The sequence below is a fragment of the Anolis carolinensis genome, chromosome 3 (assembly GCF_035594765.1).
Source record: "Anolis carolinensis isolate JA03-04 chromosome 3, rAnoCar3.1.pri, whole genome shotgun sequence".
Lineage (NCBI taxonomy): Eukaryota > Metazoa > Chordata > Lepidosauria > Squamata > Dactyloidae > Anolis > Anolis carolinensis.
Genome location: NC_085843.1, coordinates 284,651,521 through 284,672,334, shown reverse-complemented (window position 1 = coordinate 284,672,334; position 20,814 = coordinate 284,651,521). Strand labels below are relative to the sequence as shown.

General features: G+C 43.3%; 1 protein-coding gene across 3 annotated transcripts in view; it reads right to left on the bottom strand.

The window, feature by feature from the left end:
* The window catches only part of lpp (LIM domain containing preferred translocation partner in lipoma), a 420,779-nt gene that overhangs the window by 338,162 nt on the left and 61,803 nt on the right, over positions 1-20,814 (bottom strand). The window contains exon 1 of one of the 3 annotated variants that reach the window (XM_062976934.1): positions 14,377-15,123. The exons of the other annotated variants lie outside the window; for them this stretch is intronic. The gene's annotated coding sequence lies outside the window, so the exon portion shown is untranslated. Of the gene's footprint in view, positions 1-14,376; positions 15,124-20,814 lie in introns of those variants that run through there. 3 annotated transcript variants of the gene reach the window in all.

Genomic DNA, 20,814 nt, shown 5'->3' with positions numbered 1-20,814 from the left:
AAACCCTTGTGCAAGCAGGACTGCTGGCTTGAGGGTTGGGTTGCTGACATGAAGGTTGCCGGTTCAAATATGGGGAGAGCGTGGATAAGCTTCCTCTGTCAGCTCCAGCTCCCCATGCAGGGTCATGAGAAAAGCCTCCCACAAGGATGTTGAAACATCAAAACATCTGGGCATCCACTAAGCAACGTCCTTGCAGATGGCCAATTCTCTTACACCAGAAGCGACTTGCAGTTTCTCAAGGGGGAAAAAATTGCCCCTGCCCACTCTTGTCTCCTGTCTCGACTCAAGGCCAGCCAACAACGGACATAAAAGCATTGTGGAGGCTCAAGTTTGTATCACAGTGAGGACTAAAGAATATTAAAATGCATTCCTGCTCTGGGTGCCAGCTGCCAGGGCTGAAGTGAGGGCAAGGAGGTCCCTAATTTGGGGTGCTTCCAACTGCAACTGAGCATTAGGCAAGCCCCACACTAGCAGCCTTCAAGAAAGACTTGAAAACATGGCTCTTTCGCTGCGCTTTTGGAGAGTAACCATTTTATATTTCTTTTCCGTTGCTCCCCCTAATATCTATCCTCCAGAATACCCCACTCCCTTATGACCCTGTTCGCTGTGTTTTTTATTTTTATGTCTTTCTCACCCCGAGTTTTAACTTAATGTTCATGTGGTCTGCCCTTGTTTTTATTGTCTCCTTGTTTTATCCATTTTGTAATGGATATTATTTACTGTATTGTTTATTGTATTGTGTTGTGCTGTTCTTTTATATGCTGTTTACATTGTATTGTTTTGGGCGTGGCCCCATGTAAGCCGCCCCAAGTCCCCATTGGGGAGATGGTGGCGGGGTATAAATAAAGTATTATTATTATTATTATTATTATCAACACAACGACGTTGTATGGCACAGCAAACAAGATAGATATGCTGGATTTCGTTTCGCAAAACCACAAGTCGAACACTTCCCAAGTGTCTAGGACTGTGTGATGTATTTTCTGATGATGTGTGCAGATCCCAGTAGGGTGGCCTTTTGCAGTTGGCAGATGGTGATTTTGTCAATGTCTATTGTTTCCAAATGCCGGCTGAGATCTTTTGGCACAGCACCCAGTGTGCCCATCACCACCGGGACCACCTGTACTGGTTTCTGCCGGAGTCTTTGAAGTTCAATCTTGAGGTCCTGATAGCGGCTGAGTTTTTCCTGTTGTTTTTCATCTATGCGACTGTCACCTGGGATGGCAACATCAATGATCCAAACCTTGTTCTTTTCCACAACTGTGATGTCTGGTGTGTTGTGTTCCAGAACTTTGTCAGTCTGGATTCGGAAGTCCCACAGTATCTTTGCATGTTCATTTTCCAATACTTTTGCAGGTTTGTGATCCCACCAGTTCTTTGCTGCTGAGAGGTGGTACTTGAGGCAATTATTATTATTATTATTATTATTATTATTATTATTATTATTATTATTATTATTCATCTTTTGTACCCGGTGCACCAATGTTCAGATAGCAGAGAGTCATTAGCAGGGCTCATCGACCCCCTTGCCACTTCTAAGTAAAGGTAAAGGTTTTCCCCTGACGTTAAGTCCAGTCGAGTCCGACTCTGGGGGTTGGTGCTCATCTCCATTTCTAAGCCGAAGAGCCACCGTTGTCCATAGACACCTCCAAGGTCATGTGGCCATAGGCATGACTGCTGGAGCGGTACCTATTGATCTACTCACATTTTCATGTTTTCAAACTGCCAGGTTAGCAGAAGCTGGGCTAACAGTGGGAGCTCACTCCACTCTCAGGATTCGAACCTGCGACCTTTTGGTCTGCAAGTTTATTTATTTATTTATGTATTTACAGCATTTATATTCCGCCCTTCTCACCCTGGACTTAGGGCGGATCACATTATACACACATAGGGCAAATATTCAATGCCCATAAACACATAGAACCGAGACAGAGACAGACAGACGCAGAGGCAATTTAACCTTCTCCTGAGGGGATGTTCGATTCTGGCAACAGAGGGGAGCAACTGCTTCATCATCCACTCTGACAGCACTTCCTCATTCCAACGTTGTAAATTACAGTAGAGTCTCACTTACCCAAGCCTTGCTTATCGAAGCCTCTGGATTATCCAAGCCATTTTTGTGGTCAATGTTTTCAATATATCGTGATATTTTGGTGCTAAATTCGTAAATACAGTAATTACAACATAACATTACTGCGTATTGAATTACTTTTGCTGTCAAATTTGTTGTATAACGATGTTTTGGTGCTTTATTTGTAAAATCATAACCTAATTTGATGTTTAATAGGCTTTTTCTTAATCTCTCATTATCCAACATATTTGCTTATCCAAGCTTCTGCAGGCCCATTTAGCTTGGATAAGTGAGACTCTACTGTAGTTAAATTTGCCTCCCCACTTTATAAGTGGTACCTTATTTCCTACTTGATAGATGCAACTATATTTCGGGTTGCTAGGTCAGCAACGAGCAGGGGCTATTTTTTTAATTTTTTAAGTATTTTATTTATAATTTTATCTGTACATAAAAATAAAAAAGACATATAGAAAAGAAAAGAAAAAAAGGAGAAAAATACATACATAAATTTAAATAAATAGAACTATATAGTAAAAAAAAGAAAAAAGAAAAAAAGAAAGAAAGAACACCGGAAACAAAACCCTGTGTCCACTTCCAGCTCCTCTGCATTGCTTTGTAAATCATATCATCATATTTTTTATTTTTTATTGATGGGTGCTCACCGCGCCACGGGCTGGCCTCGAACTCATGACCTCATGTTCAGAGTGATTTATTGCAACAGGCTGCTCACCAGCCTGCGCCACAGCCCGGCAGTTCAGCAGCTCAGCGCTTTAAACTCCTGGCTGTTGCAGGCACCTCTGCTGACATCAAACCCCCTTTTGCTCTCTGAAGCCAGTTTGCAGCCACAGAAACCGGGACCTTTTAAAAGCCGCTGGAAAAGTGGGAAGGGAGAGAACAGATTGTCCCTGCCAAGTTGGTGCAAGAGGCGAAGAAGATGGCTTTCCGATCTGCCAAGGCCTACAATTGTTAGATCCCAGCCAGCCATGGAACCAGGGCCTGCAGTGATTCAGGACATGAACTTTAACACTGATGATTTTGAGGACTGTACTAACATTTCCCCCTCTACGGAGGGGCCTCTGCAGCTGCAGGTGCCCGAAGAGATTGACTTTAGAGACTCACTAATTGGGGAGGATTCTTCTACTCCTTCTTCGCTGAAAGAGCCAGATGTTGTTGAGATGCCGGAGAATGCGAGTTTTAATCGTAGAGATTTTGTGACCAGAGAACGAAGTGCAAAACAGGGCGTCCGCCAGAGCCAGAGATTAGCAAACAAATGGGATAATGGTTAGTGTTCCCATGAGAAAGTTCTGAGAGTTTGTACTCCCTAATTGTGGACAGTCTGAAATCTGTTAAAAGTGTTTCGCCCAGTAGTTGTGGTGTCAATCCTGTTTTTCCTTAAGAGAGGATTCCAGTCTCCAGCTCCTATTTGTTTCCATGCCAAGTTTCCAGTTCCAGTCGGGCCTTTGCCATGCCGCAACTCTGAAGCCCAGTAGATCTGTGCTTCAATCCAGTTGTTTCCTTGTTCCTGATTCAAGATTCGTCTCAGCCCTATTACCTTGCTACCTTGGATTACTACGAAGTATATCTAGTGGACCTGAACTTTGCTTACTGCAACTCTGTTATACTGACTCAGTCTTTGGACAATCTATCTTCCTTAGAGAGAGCTATCGAGTTCTCATTGTGGATTATAATGAGATTATATTTGGAACTACCATTGACTTTCTAAAAAGAACTATTCCTTACTCGGACTCTATACCTAATTACCTTTGGATATATAATTGCTTTAATAAATATATTGTGTGTTATATTGGCTCTTGTCTGGTTTCCGAGTGCTCACGCTGCCTTGGGGTGCAACAACAATGTGCTCCCTCCGCCTTTTCCCCTGTTCAGTCTAATCCAGCCGTGGGCCTGCCATTCCTTTGTTTTCGAACATGGTCCCCTGACTCCGAGATCAAAACCAGTTAAGCGGGAATTAGGCGCAAAGCAGACAGGCAGGCAGCTGCTCTCAGACTGGAGGCAGAAAACGTTTTCTGGCAGGGAGGCCGAGCGTGTGCCTCCCCGCGCATCAGAAGATATAAGCACCAAAACAATCCGAGAGACATACGCCAGGGAGTCTCTCCCTCCCCGGTTGCACATCTCTTTTCATGCGCCCCCTTCTCTCCGCGGCTTCTGTCACTGTGTGCTCTCCGCGAGATATTTTTAAATCCCTCGTCGCAGCTCATAACTGCGAGCGCATCAGCCAAAATACCTCCCACGGAGGGGAGTTATATATAGATCGGTGCGCAGCCGGCGAGGGGCTGCGCATGAGGAGTGTGACATGCAGCCAATGTGGGTCGAGTTGTAAGCATCCCGGGCAAAAGGCACCGAAGGCGGAGGGCTCCAGACCCATGGCATTGGCTCTCCATCCAGAGGGGCGGCCTCAGCGTTGCTCAAAAGCAAAGCCCGGAGGCATTATGTGTCTCTCTATATAAATGTCTAAGACATACCTTGTTGACAGTAGACATAACCATGTTCTGCCAAAATGCAAGCGGCTCAGCTTTCCACCTACTTTGGCTGGGAGCCAGATGTAAATGGGAACATGAACCGGCCCCGTTTTTGCAAGCAAGCGCTTGGCACATCTCACCCGGTACTCCTTGTTCTGAATCCCAGGAGATCTGGAAGGTCAGGGTGGGAAGGGGACTTTGGGGATACCTTTCCCCAAATCACCCAGAAGGACCCATCCTATGACTTATTGATTACCCTATATACCCAGGTACAAGTCTAGAAATTTTGGTCAAAACATCAACCTCAAAAATCTAGACTGACTTATTCACAGATCAATCAGATAAGAGGGATGCTCTCACCAAGGCATGGGCACATTTCAGACACATTTTGGACTCCAACTCCCACAATTCCTAACAGCCGGTAGGTTGTTGTCTATATTCCAGGCTGTATGGCCGTGTTCCAGAAGTATTCTCTCCTGATGTTTCGCCCACATCTATGGCAGGCATCCTCAGAGGTTGTGAGGTATATGGAGAAACTAAGCAAGAAGGTTTATATATCTGTGGAAGGTCCAGGGTGGGGAAAGAACTCATGTCTGTTGGAGGCCAGTGTGAATGTTGTAATTAATCACCTCAAATTAGCATTAAATGGCCTTCCCAGCTTAAGTTCCTGGCCTGGGAGAATCCTTTGTTCAGAGTCGTTAGCTGCCCCTGATTGACTCATGTCTGGAATTCTTCTGTTTTCAGATTGTTGCTCCTTATTTACTGTTCTGGTTTTGGAGTTTTTTTAAATAATGGTAACCAGATTTTGCTCATTTTCATGGTTTCCTCCTTTCTGTTGAAGTTGTCCACATGCTTGTGGATTTCAATGGCTTCTCTGTGTTGTCTGACATGATTGTTGTTGGAGTGGTCCAGCATTCCTGTGTTCTCAAATAATATCCTGTATCCAGGTTGTTTCAACAGACAAGAGTCCTTTCCCCCACCCAGGATCTTTCAGAGATAGATAAACCTTTCTTGCTTGGCTTCTCCAGATACCTCACAACCTCTGAGGATGCCTGCCATAGATGTGGGTGAAACGTCAGGAGAGAATAATTCTGGAACATGGCCATACAGCCCGGAAAACAGAAAACAACCTACCGGCTGTTAGGAATTGTGGGAGTTGGAGCCTCACAACCTCTGAGGATGCCTGCCATAGATGTGGGCAAAACGTCAGGAGAGAATGCTTCTGGAACAGGGCCATACAGAATGGAAAACATACAGCAACCCTGTGATTCCGGCCATGAAAGCCTTCGACAACACAGCCAGTAGGTTGTTAGGAATCGTGGAAATTGAAGTCCAAAACACCTGGAGGGCCGAAGTTTGCTCATGCCTGATCTAGACACTGCAGGAGCCTACCGTATACTGTATAGCTATGGACAAGTTTACACAGGGACCCCCAAACGCACTGCAGATTGATTCAACCAGAGAAGATAGCCATAGCAGAGCACTTGATGAACCAACCTGGACACAGAATATTATTGGAGGACACAGAAATGGTAGACCACCTTGACCATCATCATGCCAGACTACACAGAAAAGCCACTGACATCCACAAGAAGAACATGAACAATTTCAACAGAAAGGAAGAAACCACGAGAATGAAGAAAATCTAGTTACATTATTAAAAAAAAACACCAGAATCAAGACAGTAAATAAGGAACACCACTCAGAAACAGGAGAACTCCAGACAACAAACAGTCAAGTGCTAGTTAACACCTCCCAAACAGAGGATGCCTCCAGGCACAAAAGCCAGGCTACCTCTATGCAGAGACCCACACTGATTGACTTTGCAGCTGCAAGGCTACTCAATGTTAATCAAACTTGCTACAAATAGCCTTGGTTTCCTCCTTTCATGGTTTCCTCCTTTCTGTTGAAATTTATTTATTTATTTATTTATTTATTTATTTACACTATTTATATTCCGCCCTTCTTTCTCACCCCGAAGGGGACTCAGGGCGGATCACATTACACATATAGGCAAACATTCAATGCCTTAACATAGAACAAAGACAAAGACAAATGCAGGCTCCGAGCTGGCCTCGAACTCATGACCTCTTGGTCAGAGTGATTTGTTGCAGCTGGCTGCAGCTGGCTGCTCACCAGCCTGCATCACAGCCCAGCCCACATATTTGTGGATTTCAGTCGCTTCTCAGTGTAGCCTGACATGATGGTTGTCAGAGTGTCCAGTATTTCTGTGTTCTCAAATAATATTCCGTGTCCAGGTTGGTTCATCACGTGCTCTGCGATAGCTGACTTCTCTGGTTGCCTCATTTCCAACAACTCTTTGAGGATGCCTGCCACAGATGCAGGCGAAACATCAAGAGAGAATGTTGCTGGAAAATGGCCATACAGCCCAAAAAACTCACAGCAACCTAGTGATTCCAACCATGAAAGACTCTGACAATATAAAAACATATAAGTTAGGATCCTGTCAACCAACTACACACACAAAAGTTGTTGTAAGAAAAGCAGGTGGATGTTTTGTTCTAATGTCTGCATCCAGTTGCAGATGTAAAGAAAATAATGTGCTCAGTTCATGTGGTGTGCAAGCACTTGCAATTGAAATGTGCCTTTAGGTCGTACACCTGGTTGCCCGTTCAGTTTGTGCAATGTTGCCATTCAGCACAAGATTTGCACCGAACATGGAAGAAACTGCACATAGTGAAAACCTGGTTACGCAACCCTCACATCGGATTTTGGTCTTCTTCTCTCTTTTTTTGCATGTTTTGTGCAATTGGCTTCTCTCCGTGACGGCATGGCAACCCACGCGCTTTTGTCCTTGTGATGGATTAACAATCTTATTTCCTCAGACAAGGAAATGCTCACTCAAGGAAACTCAGAGCACTTTGGGGGAGAAACAAGCAGCTGAGGTGGATTTTCAGGAAATCATACTTTCAAAAGAAGGAGAAGTCAAGTAGATTTCAAGGATTTAAAATGATTAGTGCATTGCTTAGAGATTTACGTGACGTGCCTATTTGACTCTATGATTTATATTTTAGTTAAGGAGATACATTTTAGGACGCATTATTATTATTATGCCTGACATCCTGTTGGTGGCATTGGAGGCTTCATTTTTGGAAGTGGGGGAGATGCATTTTAGGATGTATTATTATTAATTGGGCCTGGGCTGTGGTGCAGGCTGGAGAGCAAGGCTGGAGAGCAAGCCAGCTGCAACCAGCTGCAATGAATACCTATGACCAGGAGGTCATGAGTTCGAGGCCCGCTCGGAGCCTATGTTTGTCTTGTCTTTGTTCTATGTTAAAAGGCATTGAATGTTTGCCTATATGTGTAATGTGATCCGCCTTGAGTCCCCTTCGGGGTGAGAAGGGCGGAATATAAATGCTGTAAATAAATAAATAATATATATATTATTATTATTATTATTATTATTGACACAACGACATAGTATGACACAGCAAACAAGACAGATATGCTGGATTTCGTATCACAAAATCACAAGTCGAACACTTCCCAAGTGTCTAGGACTGTGTAATGTATTTTCGGATGATGCGTGCAGATCCCAGCAGGGTGGCCTTTTGCAGTTGGCAGATCGTAATTTTGTCAATGTCTATTGTTTCCAAATGCCGGCTGAGATCTCTTGGCACGGCACCCAGTGTGCCCATCACCACCGGGACCACCTGCACTGGTTTCTGCCAGAGTCTCTGCAGTTCAATCTTGAGGTGCTGACAGCGGCTGAGTTTTTCCTGTTGTTTTTCGTCAATGCGACTGTCACCTGGGATGGCGACATCAATGATCCAAACCTTTTTCTTTTCCACAACTGTGATGTCTGGAGTGTTGTGTTCCAGAACTTTGTCAGTCTGGATTTGAAAGTCCCACAGTATCTTTGCGTGCTCATTTTCCAATACTTTTGCAGGTTTGTGATCCCACCAGTTCTTTGCTGCTGGGAGGTGGGACTTGAGGCATAAGTTCCAATGGATCATTTGGGCCACATAGTTGTGCCTCTGTTTGTAGTCTGTCTGTGCGATTTTCTTACAGCAGCTGAGGATATGATCCATGGTTTCGTCGGTTTCCTTGCAGAGTCTGCATTTTGGGTCATCAGCTGATTTTTCGATCTTGGCCTTAATTGCATTTGTTCTAATGGCTTGCTCCTGGGCTGCAAGGATCAGGCCTTCTGTCTCCTTCTTCAGGGTCCCATTCGTGAGCCAGAGCCAGGTCTTCTGCTTATCAGCTTTTCCTTCAATTTTGTCAAGGAACTTTCCATGCAATGTTTTGTTGTGCCAGCTGTCAGCTCTAGTTTGTAGTGCAGTTTTCTTGTACTGGTTTTTTGTCTGCTGTGCTTTGAGGAGTTTCTGATTTTTGACTTCAATCAAAGCAGGTTCTTCACTTTACTTTACTTATTATTATTATTATTATTATTATTATTATTATTATTATTATTATTATTATTATTATTATGCCTGACATCCTGTTGGTGGCATTGGAGGATTCATTTTTGGAAGTGGGGGGATGTTTCTGTGTGTTTCCCTATGCTTTAGGTTTCGATGTATACATAGTGTGATTTTGAGTCTCCTTTGGGAGACAGAAAGGCGGATACAAATACTATAAATAAATACATATAAATAAACAAATGTTTGCACACTCACCCCTTTGCACACTCACTCTCTCATTTGGGTTTTCTAGTTCTTCCAGATGATTCTATGGTGTGCTTCCAGAGGACGTTAACACACAGCTGCACTTTAGAGTAAATTCCTAGAAATTATACCTCTTTGGGATTTTCTAGGTCACTGGTCCTCAACCTGTGTGTCCCTCTGCAGGTGTTTTGGTCTACAACTCCCAGAAATCCCATCCAGTTTACCAGCTGTTAGGATTTCTGTGAGTTGAAGGCCAAAACATCTGGGGACCCACAGGTTGAGATCCACTGTTCTAGGTTCTCCAGGGTGACCTCAGCTGGAAGCCATTCATTTCAATAAGGGTTGCTCTTATGTATGGTTTCCTGTTCCTACCACAATACAGTAACACAACTCCCAGGATTCAATAACATTGAGCCATGATGATTAAAGTGGAGTCAAACTGCATTAATTCTACAGTGTAAAAAGGTAAAGGTTCTCCCCTGACATTAAGTCTACTGTAGTCGTGTCCTACTCTGGGGGTTGGTGCTCATCTCCATTTCTAGGCCAAAGAGCCGGCGTTATCCGTAGACACCTCCAAGGTCATGTGGCCACAGGCATGACTGCATGGAGTGCCGTTACCCTCCCTCTGGAGCAGTACCTATTCATCTATTCACACTTGCATGTTTTTGAACTGATACTTTGGCAGAAACTGAGGCTAACAGTGGGCGCTCCTTTTGCTCCCTGGATTCAAACTGCCAATCTTTCGGTCAACAAGTTCTGCAGCTCAGGGGTTTAATCTGCTGCACCACCAGGGGCTCCTAATTCAACAATGTAAATGCACCCTTATTCTCTCTGGAATCCAGCCAAATCCTTGGATCTCTCATTCTATAAAGGAAATACGAATTTTCCTGAATCTACTGCCAAATGTCACAGGTGTGTTGGAATTAAATTAAAAAAATAATAAATCAAGGGGTGCCCTCCAGTTTCCGTTTCCCAATGTGAACAATATCAGATTTTTTATGCTGACTTTGCTGGCTCCAATATGACTTCCTTTCAGGAAAGACAGAGAGAACAAACTTAGTAGAACTTCCACATATATTGCACTATGTGCACGATTTTTGTTCCTGGGTTATAAACATCATTTCCTATTTTGGTTCTATTACAAAAAAAAAAAACATGGAAAAAAGTTTATTAAATTACAAAAACTTTGTTTGTACTTGAGATCCTCCAGCACATTTTGTTCTAGTTTTTCAATGACAATCTCATAGAGTCTCGACCAATTCAACCTAGTTTGTGGCAGTCACGAAAACCAAGTTTCTGGAGTAAAACAACTACTTTCAAAGTAAGTGCGGCACAATTAAACAGGACATAACACTGTCAATCTAGGATTGTTGTGTGTTTTCCGGGCAATATGGCCATGTTCCAGAAGTATTCTCTCCTGACGTTTCACCCACATCTATGGCAGGCATCCTCAGAGGTTGTGAGGTATGGATAAACTAGGCAAGGAAGGTAAATATATATCTGTGGAGAGTCCAGGGTGAGAGAAGAACTCTTGTCTGTTGGAGGCCAGTGTGAATGTTGTAGTTAATCACAACAATTAGCATTAAATGGCCTTCTCAGCTTCACATCCTGGCCTGGGGGAATCCTTTGTTCAGAGTCATTAGCTGCCCCTTATTTGTGAACACAGAAATGCTCGACCACTCCAACAACTATCATGTCAGACAACACAGAGAAGCCATTGAAATCCACAAGCATGTGGACAATTTCAACAAAAAGGGGGAAACAATGAAAATGAACAAAATCTGGCTACCAGTATTTAAAAAACTCCAAAATCAGAACAGTAAATAAGGAGCAACACTCTGAAAACCGAAGAATTCCAGACATGAGTCAATCAGGGGCAGCTAACGACTCTGAACAAAGGATTCCACCAGGTCAAGAAGTGAAGCTTGCAAGGCCATTTAATGCTAATTGAGGTGATTAATGACAACATTCACATTGGCCTACAACTGACAAAGATTTCTTTTCCCCACCCTGGACCTTCCATAGATATATTAACCTTCCTTGCCTAGTTTCTCCATACCTCACAACCTCTGAGGATGCCTGCCATAGATGTGGGTGAAACGTCAGGAGAGAATACTTCTGGAACATGGCCATATTGCCTGGAAACACACACAACAACCCTGTGATCCCAGCCATGAAAGCCTTCAACAACACACTGTCAATCTACTAATAGAAAATGTTTCATATTTTGTTACATAGTTTTTTTTAAGTGCACCAAAGGAGGAGAAGGAAAGGAACACAGAAGGAAAGCAAAAAAAGAAATTTGCAGTAAAAGCCAAACAAGTGGGAGCCAGAGAAAACCTTCCCCCTCAGATCTTGGTTTCTTCAAATCTCCAAAGAATCAGAGACAAGTATTGACTCATGCAATACATTCGCCTCCCGGCTAAAGAAACCCATAAATGGGCAAGTAAGTCTTTGCAAGGGAAAAGTCTCTGGTTTCACACATTTGCAGAAATCCACCGAAAAAAAGACAAATATGGAGTGCATTTGGATGGACAGGCATAGGAAACATGTGAAATCCTCACTGTCTGTACTTTTTTGGGTTTCTTAGACGACAACTCCCAGCATCCCCAATTGGATGTGCAAAGGTCAGAAATGTACCAAATGTTCAGTCTTACTATTTCTTTAGGTTTTCGAGGTGATCAGAAACTTACAAAACTTTCAATTTGGACATGGTTTGGGGCAACTTTTGGACAATCTTTTTGGATAAGATCCCCTAGCATCCCCCAGCTTTTTGTATGTTCAGGGATCAGAAACCTGACAAAACTTTCTCATTCTAGATACTTTCTGCATTATTTTTTGTTTTGCTTTGTATTGTTTTGTGTCATTTTCTTTCTTTTCATTTTGTTGGGATATCAGCTTTCAGCATTCCCAAGACATCCATATACATGGGAGTCAAACATTTGCAATACTTTCACATTTGAGGAAAAAACATGAGGCATGTTTTTCCCCTTGGATGACAGCTCCCAGAATCCCCAGGGCTTGATATCTAGAGCAGGCACGAGCAAACTTCAGCTCCCAGGTGTTTTGGACTTCAACTCCCACAATTCCTTAGAACCGGTAGGTTGTTAGCAATTTGGAAGTTGAAGTCCAAAACACCTGAGGGGCTGAAGTTTGCCCATGCCTGATCTAGAAACTAGAAATGTTCAACATTCTCAGTTTGGACACGTTTTGGGATAACAACCCCCAGCATCCCCCAGCTATTGAATATAGAGAAGGATCAGAAACTTTTGAAACTTGTATAGTTTTGACACATTTTTTGGATGATAGTTCCCAGCATCCCCTGTTGCTTAGATGTGCAGGGATCAGAAACCTGCTCATTGTAAAAGTATTTGGACATGTTATTAGTATTTAAGATGACAGCTCCCAGCATCCTGGTCACAAGATGAGAAACTTGCTAAATTTTCACTATTTGGATACGTTTTCCAATTTTTGGGATAACATCTCCCAGCATCCCCCCGCCACATGAATATGAAGAAATGGGAAACTTGTAGAGCTTTCACAGTTGGACACATTTTTGGATTTCAGCTTTCAGCCTCCCCAGTTGCTTTGATGGGCAGGGATCAGAAACATGCTCATTTAAAAAATATTTGTACACGTTATTAGTGGTCTAAGATGACAGCTCCCAGCATCCTGGTCACAAGTTGAGAAACTTGCTAAACTTGCTAAATTTTGACTATTTGGACATATTTTCCAGTTTTTTGGATGACAGCTTCTAGCATCCCCTGGCCAAATGGATGTGAAGGAATAGGACACTGATATTAATGAAGAAGGCCATCTTTTTTTACAGCTAGATAACATTGGAAGTTTAGATTTTGATCGCGTTTTTCATCCATTAACACATTTTTCATCCATTCACACATTAATATTTTTGGATGACAACTTTTAGCATCCCCAGTTGCTTGGATATACAAAAACTTGCTAAACTTTAGCAATTTGGATACCTTTTCTGGGTTGTTGGATGACAGCTCTCCAAATCCCCAACCATTTCAATATTCAGTGATGAAAAAATTGCATTTTGGATACTTTCTGGGATTTGTTTTGTATGGCAACTATGCTGGTTGAGGGATGCTGAGATCTGCCATCTTTTTTACAGCTAGATAACATTGAAAGTTTAGATTTTGATTGCATTTTTCATCCATTAACACATTTTTGATCCATTAACACATTAATATTTTTGGATGACAACTTTTAGCATCCCTGTATTTCTTACGATTTTATCATTTATGTGTTTTAAATGCAATTCTTTATCCTGTATTTTTGTTTTAATTGATATATTGTATTACTGTTTTATCTTTTTATAGTGTGATTTGTATTATGTTGCCTATATTTTGTTCTATGTTGTTTGGGCCTCTGCCCCATGTAAGCCGCCCCGAGTCCCCACGGAGAGATGGTGGCAGGATAAAAATAAAGTTTTATTATTCTATTATGACACAGCAAACAAGATACATATTCTGGATTTCGTATCACAAAATCACAAGTTGAACACTTCCCAAGTGTCTAGAACTGTGTGATGTATTTTCGGATGATGCGTGCAGATCCCAGTTGGGTGGCCTTTTGCAGTTGGCAGATCGTGATTTTGTCAATGTCTATTGTTTCCAAATGCCGGTTGAGATCTTTTGGCACAGCACCCAGTGTTTTTTTTATTTATTATTATTATTATTATTATTATTATTATTATTATTATTATTATTATTATTATTATCCCCAGTTGCTTGGATATACAAAAACTTGCTAAACCTTAGCCATTTGGATCCCTTTTCTGGGTTGTTGGATGACAGCTCTCCAAATCCCCCAACCATTTCGATATTCAGTGAGGAAAAAAGTTGCATTTTGGATACTTTCTGGGATTTGTTTTGTATGGCAACTATGCTGGTTGAGGGATGCTGAGAGCTGTAATCCTAAATATGTGCCCAAACTTTGTCTCCCATATTAGGCCGCAAAAAAATTACGGAAACGCTCACAAATAATCCGAAACCAGTTCAGTTTCTTTCTTCTTCCAGTCCTGCTGGGGAGTCTGACCACACCGGGACCCCAAATGTTCACTATCATGTCCTCATGACTTTTTTGCACGGTCTTGGTGCAAACCTCCCTCGCACCACCGCCCAGCCGTGTCCATCCGCCCCATTCGCCACGCCAAGGAAGACGTAGTACTCACAGCAGTGCGGCCCCAGAGCGGAACAAATCCAGAACCGAGAGCGAATCCTGATGCTGAACGAACGGCACTCCGGCAAAAAGAAGAGAAAGAAAAGAAAGGGAAAAGCAGGAGGAGGAGGAGTGTGTGGGAATCCCTTCTTCTGACTAGAGGAATCCAGATCGTGCATCCACCAGGCCCTGACTCAGACCAGGGCAAGGGTAAACATTTCCAAATATGGAGATTGCAACCGACAAAAGGGATGTGAGGAGGGAAAAATCACCCTTCTGAGGAATCAGATCAATGATTAACTCCAGGCTATGTATATGCACATCCTGGGCGTTACGCCCTATCGATAACGGGACAAGGAAATACCACGATGAGAATCCTGCAACAAAGGCCGGCTTCCCAGAAAGCCCCTTCACACGACAATCACAGCTTCCAGATCCTATTTGGTTCATTCATGTCCTCCCAACTTCATCAAGAGGCGCATCTACACTGTAGAATGAATGCAGCTTCACACCGTTTTAACTACCATACTGTGGAATACTGGGAGTTGTAGTTTTACACCAGCAATCTTTGCCAGAGAAGCCTCAGGACCTTGCGATACTCATTCTACAGTGCCCACTTAGCCAAATTAAGCATTACTTTCAATTTGAGGGATCATAAAGGCTTGGAGATATTGTTGGACTACATATCCTATCCATCCTTGCCCACTTATCCAAATTAAGCATTGCTTTCAGGAATGAGAATCGTGTAGGGTTCCAAATTAGGTTGGACTACAAATCCCATCCAGCCATGTAATTGGATACCACTTCAACTGCTAGGCCTCAGTGCTATGGATTCCTGGGAGTTGTAGTTTGGCAGAGAAAACACAAGACCTTGCACCCTAAATGAGATATCTCCCTTGCAAAACTACAACTCCCAGCTTTCCATCACACTGAGCCATCACGGCAGTTAAAGTGACATCAAACTGCATTCATTCTACAATGGAGATGGCCCCTAAATGAGGCCTCTCCATGCTATGGAATGCTGGGAGTTGTAGTTTTACACTAGCAATCTTTGGCAGAGAAGCCTCAAGACCTTGTGATACTACAAGTCCCAGCATTCCATAGCATTGAGCCATGGCAGTAAAAGTGGCATCAGGAGGCATTCATTCCACAGTGGAGATGCACCTTAAATGAGGTCTTTCCCCTGTAAAACTACAACTCCTATCATTCCATAGCATGGAGAGACCTCATTTAGGGGCCATCTCCATTGTAGAGTGAATGCAACTTGACATCACTTTTACTGCCATGATGGCTCAGTGTTATGGAAAGCTGGGAGTTGTAGTTTTACAAGGGATAAACCTTCATTTAGGGTGCATCTCCATTGTAGAGTGAATGCAACTTGACACCACTTTTACTGCCATGATTGCTCAATGCTTTGGCATGCTGAGAGTTATAGTATCACAAGGTCTTGTGTCTGCCAAATATTGGTGGTGCCTCATCAAACTACAACTCTAAGAATTGTAAGGTGGTATCCGATTGCATGGCTGGATTGGGATTTGTAGTCTAACAACATCTGGAAGCCTACATGATTCCCATACCTGAAAATAATGCTTAATTTGGCTAAATTGGCAAGGATGGATAGGATTTGTAGTCCAACACTATCTCGAAGCCTTTGTGATCCCTCTACTTAGAAATAATGGTTAATTTCGTTCTCTCTCCAAACAATTGCTGGAACCTAGGAGTTGAGTTTGACAAGGCACCAGCCCTCTTTGGCAAAGAAGGCTAAAGGACTTGAGAAACTACAACTCCCAGCACTCCATCGCCTGGAACCACAGCAGTTCAAGTGGTATCAAACTGCACTCTTTTTACAATGTAGATGCATTCCCAGACTCTAGAATCTGAAGGCCAAACACTGAAGCCCTAGGGCTGAATGATATCACAGGAAGCGGATATAAGTAGTTCAACAAGGAGAAACTAAAGGTGAAATCATCATGTATGAGAAGTAGAACATCAACCACAATTACATAGAGAATACGATTCAAGATAATGAGGAATATACATACACACCTTTCAAGGCAGTGCTCTCGCTCTGAGATTCTTCTCATTCATCCTAACAACCCAACAGGACAGAAATTCATTTCTGTTTCATATGTACAATGCGATGGAATCCTGGGATTTGTGGTTTGGTGAGGCCCCAGTACTCTTTGGCAGAGAAACCTCAAGACCTTGCAAAACTACAGTTCCTAGGATCCTATAGCATTGGGCCCTGGCAGTTCAAGTAGTGTCAATCCGCATTAATTGCTAATCTTTCATCCTCCTTCCCAGGCATGGACAAAGTTGGGCCCTCCCGGTGTTTTGGACTTCAACTCCCACAATTCCTAACAGCCTACTGGCTGTGCCGGCCACATGACCTTGGAGGTGTCTACGGACAACTCTGGCTCTTCGGCTTAGAAATGGAGATGAGCACCAACTCCCAGAGTCAGCCATGACTGGACTTAACATCAGGGGAAAACCTTTACCTGACGAACCTATATTTATTTATTTATTTATTTATTTATTTATTTATTTATTTATTTATTTATTATTTACAGTATTTATATCTCGCCCTTCTCATCCCAAAGGGGACTCAGGGCAGATCACAACGCACACATACATGGCAAACGTCCAATGCCATATGAACATAGAGACAGAGACAAAGACAGACACAGAGGCAATTTAACCTTCTCCAGCTTCCTGAGGGTATGCTTGATTCCAGCCACAAAGGGAACAGCTGCTTCATCATTCATTGTGATGCTGATACTTCCTCATTCCAAACACTGCTGGATGATGTGTTGTCAAAGGCTTTCATGGCTGGGATCACAGGGTTGTTGTATGTCTTTTGGGCTGTGTGGCCATGTTCCAGAAGTATTCTCTCCTGACGTTTCGCCCACATCTATGGCAGGCATCCTCAGAGGTTGTGAGGTATGGAGAAACTAAGCAATGAAGGTTTATATATATCTCTGGAAAGTCCAGGAGAGTCTAGTTCCTTGCTTAGTTTCTCCATATACCTCCCAACTTCTGAGGATGCCTGCCATAGATGTGGGCGAAACGTCAGGAGAGAATACTTCTGAAACATGGCCATACAGCCCGGAAAACATACAACAACACTGCTGGATGACTTTTATGACATCGTAAATTAGTTAAAATAGCCTCCCCACATAAGTGGTACCTAAATTTCCTACTTGATAGATGCAACTATCTTTTGGGTTGCATAGGTCAACAACGAGCAGGGATATTTTTTTATTTTAATGGTTGGGTGCTCACTCTGACATGGGCTGGGCTCGAACTCATGACCTCTTGGTCATAGTGATTTATTGCAGCTGGCTGCTAACCAACCTGTGCCACAGCCCGGCCCACAGACTACGGTTCCCAAAATCAACAAAATCTCTAGCCATGCTGGTTGGAGATAGTGGAAGCTGTGGTCCTATAAACACACACACGTTTTTCTAAACTCCGACTGGGAAAGCGTAAGAGGAATGTGCCCAGCTGGCAAAACATGTGCCTTTGCATCTGCTTCCTCCTTAACTCCCGGATGTTTACCCACAAGGCACGGTGTGGCCTCGGCCGGCCGCCACAGGTTCCCCCAATCCGAACCCCAAGCGATCTCTCCATCGGCCACTCTCTCTCTTCCTAAACATCTGGATTCGAAAGCAAGGCAAGAGTCCCATTTCCGGTTAAAGAGCCCAGGACGTTGCCAAGAAGATCCTCCTTTGATCGATTGATTCCCTAGATCAGGGGTCCCCAAACTTTTTAAACAGGGGGCCAGTTCACAATCCTTCGGACCATTGGAGGGCCGGACTATAGTTGGCCATCGAGCAATAATAATTAATAACAACAACAACAACAATAAAAAAGAGTGTTGGAAGAGACCCTTTGGGCCATTGAGTCCAACCCCCTTCTGCCTTTGTGCACCAAAAGCACAAGCAAAGCACCCCTGACAGATGGCCACCCAGCCTCAATGTTAATAATAATGATGATGATGATGATGATGATGATGATGATGATGATGATGATGATGACGACGACGACGACTCTGGCACAAGCCAGTCAAGGTGGTCCCAGTGGTGATCGGCACACTGGGTCTAGTGCCTAAAGGCCTTGGCTTGCACTTAAACACAATCGGCGCTGACAAAATTACCATCTGCCAGCTGCAGAAGGCCACCTTACTGGCATCTGCTCACATTATTCGCCGATACATCACACAGTCCTAGACACTTGGGAAGTGTCCAATGTGTGATCCAATTCAACAGGCAAGAGAGTGTCTGCTATGGACTCATCTTGTTGTGTTTCAAATAATAATAATAAAAATCAGAAACTCCTCAAAGCACAGCAGACAAAAAACCAGTACAAGAAAACCACACTACAAACTAGAGCTGACAACTGGCACAACAAAACATTGCATGGAAAGTTCCTTGACAAAATTGAAGGAAAAGCTGATAAGGAGAAGACCTGGCTCTGGCTCACGAATGGGACCCTGAAGAAGGAGACAGAAGGCCTGATCCTTGCAGCCCAGGAGCAATAATAATAATAATAATAATAATAATAATAATAATAATAATAATAATAATAATAGAAGACCTGGCTGTGGCTCACGAATGGGACCCTGAAGAAGGAGACAGAAGGCCTGATCCTTGCAGCCCAGGAGCAAGCCATCAGGACAAATGCAATTAAGGCCAAGATTGAAAAATCAGCTGATGACCCAAAATGTAGACTGTGGAAGGAAACAGATGAAACCATTGATCATATCCTCAGCTGCTGTAAGAAAATTGCACAGACAGACTACAAACAGAGGCACAACTATGTGGCCCAAATGATTCATTGGAACTTATGCCTCAAGTACCACCTCCCAGCAGCAAAGAACTGGTGGGATCACAAACCTGCAAAAGTATTGGAAAATGAGCACGCAAAGATACTGTAGGACTTCCGAATCCAGACTGACAAAGTTCTGGAACACAACACACCAGACATCACAGTTGTGGAAAAGAACAAGGTTTGGATCATTGATGTTGCCATCCCAGGTGACAGTCGCATTGAAGAAAAACAACAGGAAAAACTCAGCCGCTATCAGGACCTCAAGATTGAACTTCAAAGACTCTGGCAGAAACCAGTGCAGGTGGTCCCAGTGGTGATGGGCACACTGGGTGCCGTGCCAAAAGATCTCAGCCGGCATTTGGAGACAATAGACATTGACAAAATTACAATCTGCCAACTGCAAAAGGCCACCTTACTGGGATCTGCAGCAGCATCCGAAAATACATCACACAGTCCTAGACACTTGGGAAGTGTTCGACTTGTGATTTTGTGAAACGAAACCCAGCATATCTATCTTGTTTGCTGTGTCATACAACGTCATTGTGTCAATAATAATAATAATAATAATAATAATAATAATAATAATAATAATAATAATAATAATAATGGTTGTAAGAGAAGAAGAGACCCCTTGGGCCATTTAGCCCAACTCCCTTCTGCCCTTGTGTCGTGGGGGCCGGATAAATGGCTTCGATGGGCCGCATCAGGGCCTTAGTTTGGGGATTTGAGGGATCAAACTTTCCCTGCAAGGTGCAGTGATGCATTCCAGTGACAGTCAAATCCTGATAACCCTACTTGGGGGGATAGGAGACAGATACTTCATTTTGAGGAGGTGCTTCCAGGAACGGAGTGCTTACAATCTTTAAAGAAAGCAAAACCCTGCCATTCTTGGATAGGAATGGGATGCAAAAGCCAAGACCATGAAAGCAGAGCACTGTTTTCCTTCAAACAGGAAACTTACGGCTTCGGTAGGCAACAGCCAGGAGCTCCTGGCTTTAGCCATATATGGCCAAGGGCTGCTCCGAAACGAGAAAACCAAGCTGGTTGCATGAATGTCTGGGGTGAGATTATCACTCAGCACAATCTATTCCCATTTGGCACAGTCCCGTCCCACTCCCACAAAGGCCAACGTGAAAAAGCAAGGCAACTTCCACAAACCCAAAAACACATTAAGAACATAAACCATTAAAACAACAAGAGTCCAGCACAGTATACCAGACTGTTTCCCCTAAAAAAATCCAACTCTGAAATATCTTGTTGAAGGTTTTCATGGCCACAATCACTAGGTTGCTGTGAGGTTTTCGGGCTGTATGACCATGTTCCTGATGTTTCGCCTGCATCTGTGGCCAGCATCTTCAGAGGTTCTGTTCGCAGTGAGGCAAGTGGAGGAGTGTATATATACCTGTGGAATAATGTCCAGGGTAGGAGAAAGAACCCTTTCAAGTGTGAATGTTGCAATGAGCAAGCTTGAATAGCACTGAGTAGCCATGAAGCTGCAAAGTCAGTGAGGGTATCTGCATAGAGGTAGCCTTGTCTTTGTTGCCTGGAGGCATCCTCTGTTTGGGAGGTGTTCACTGGCACTTGGTTGTTTGCTGTCTGGACTTCCCTTGTTTCTGACGGG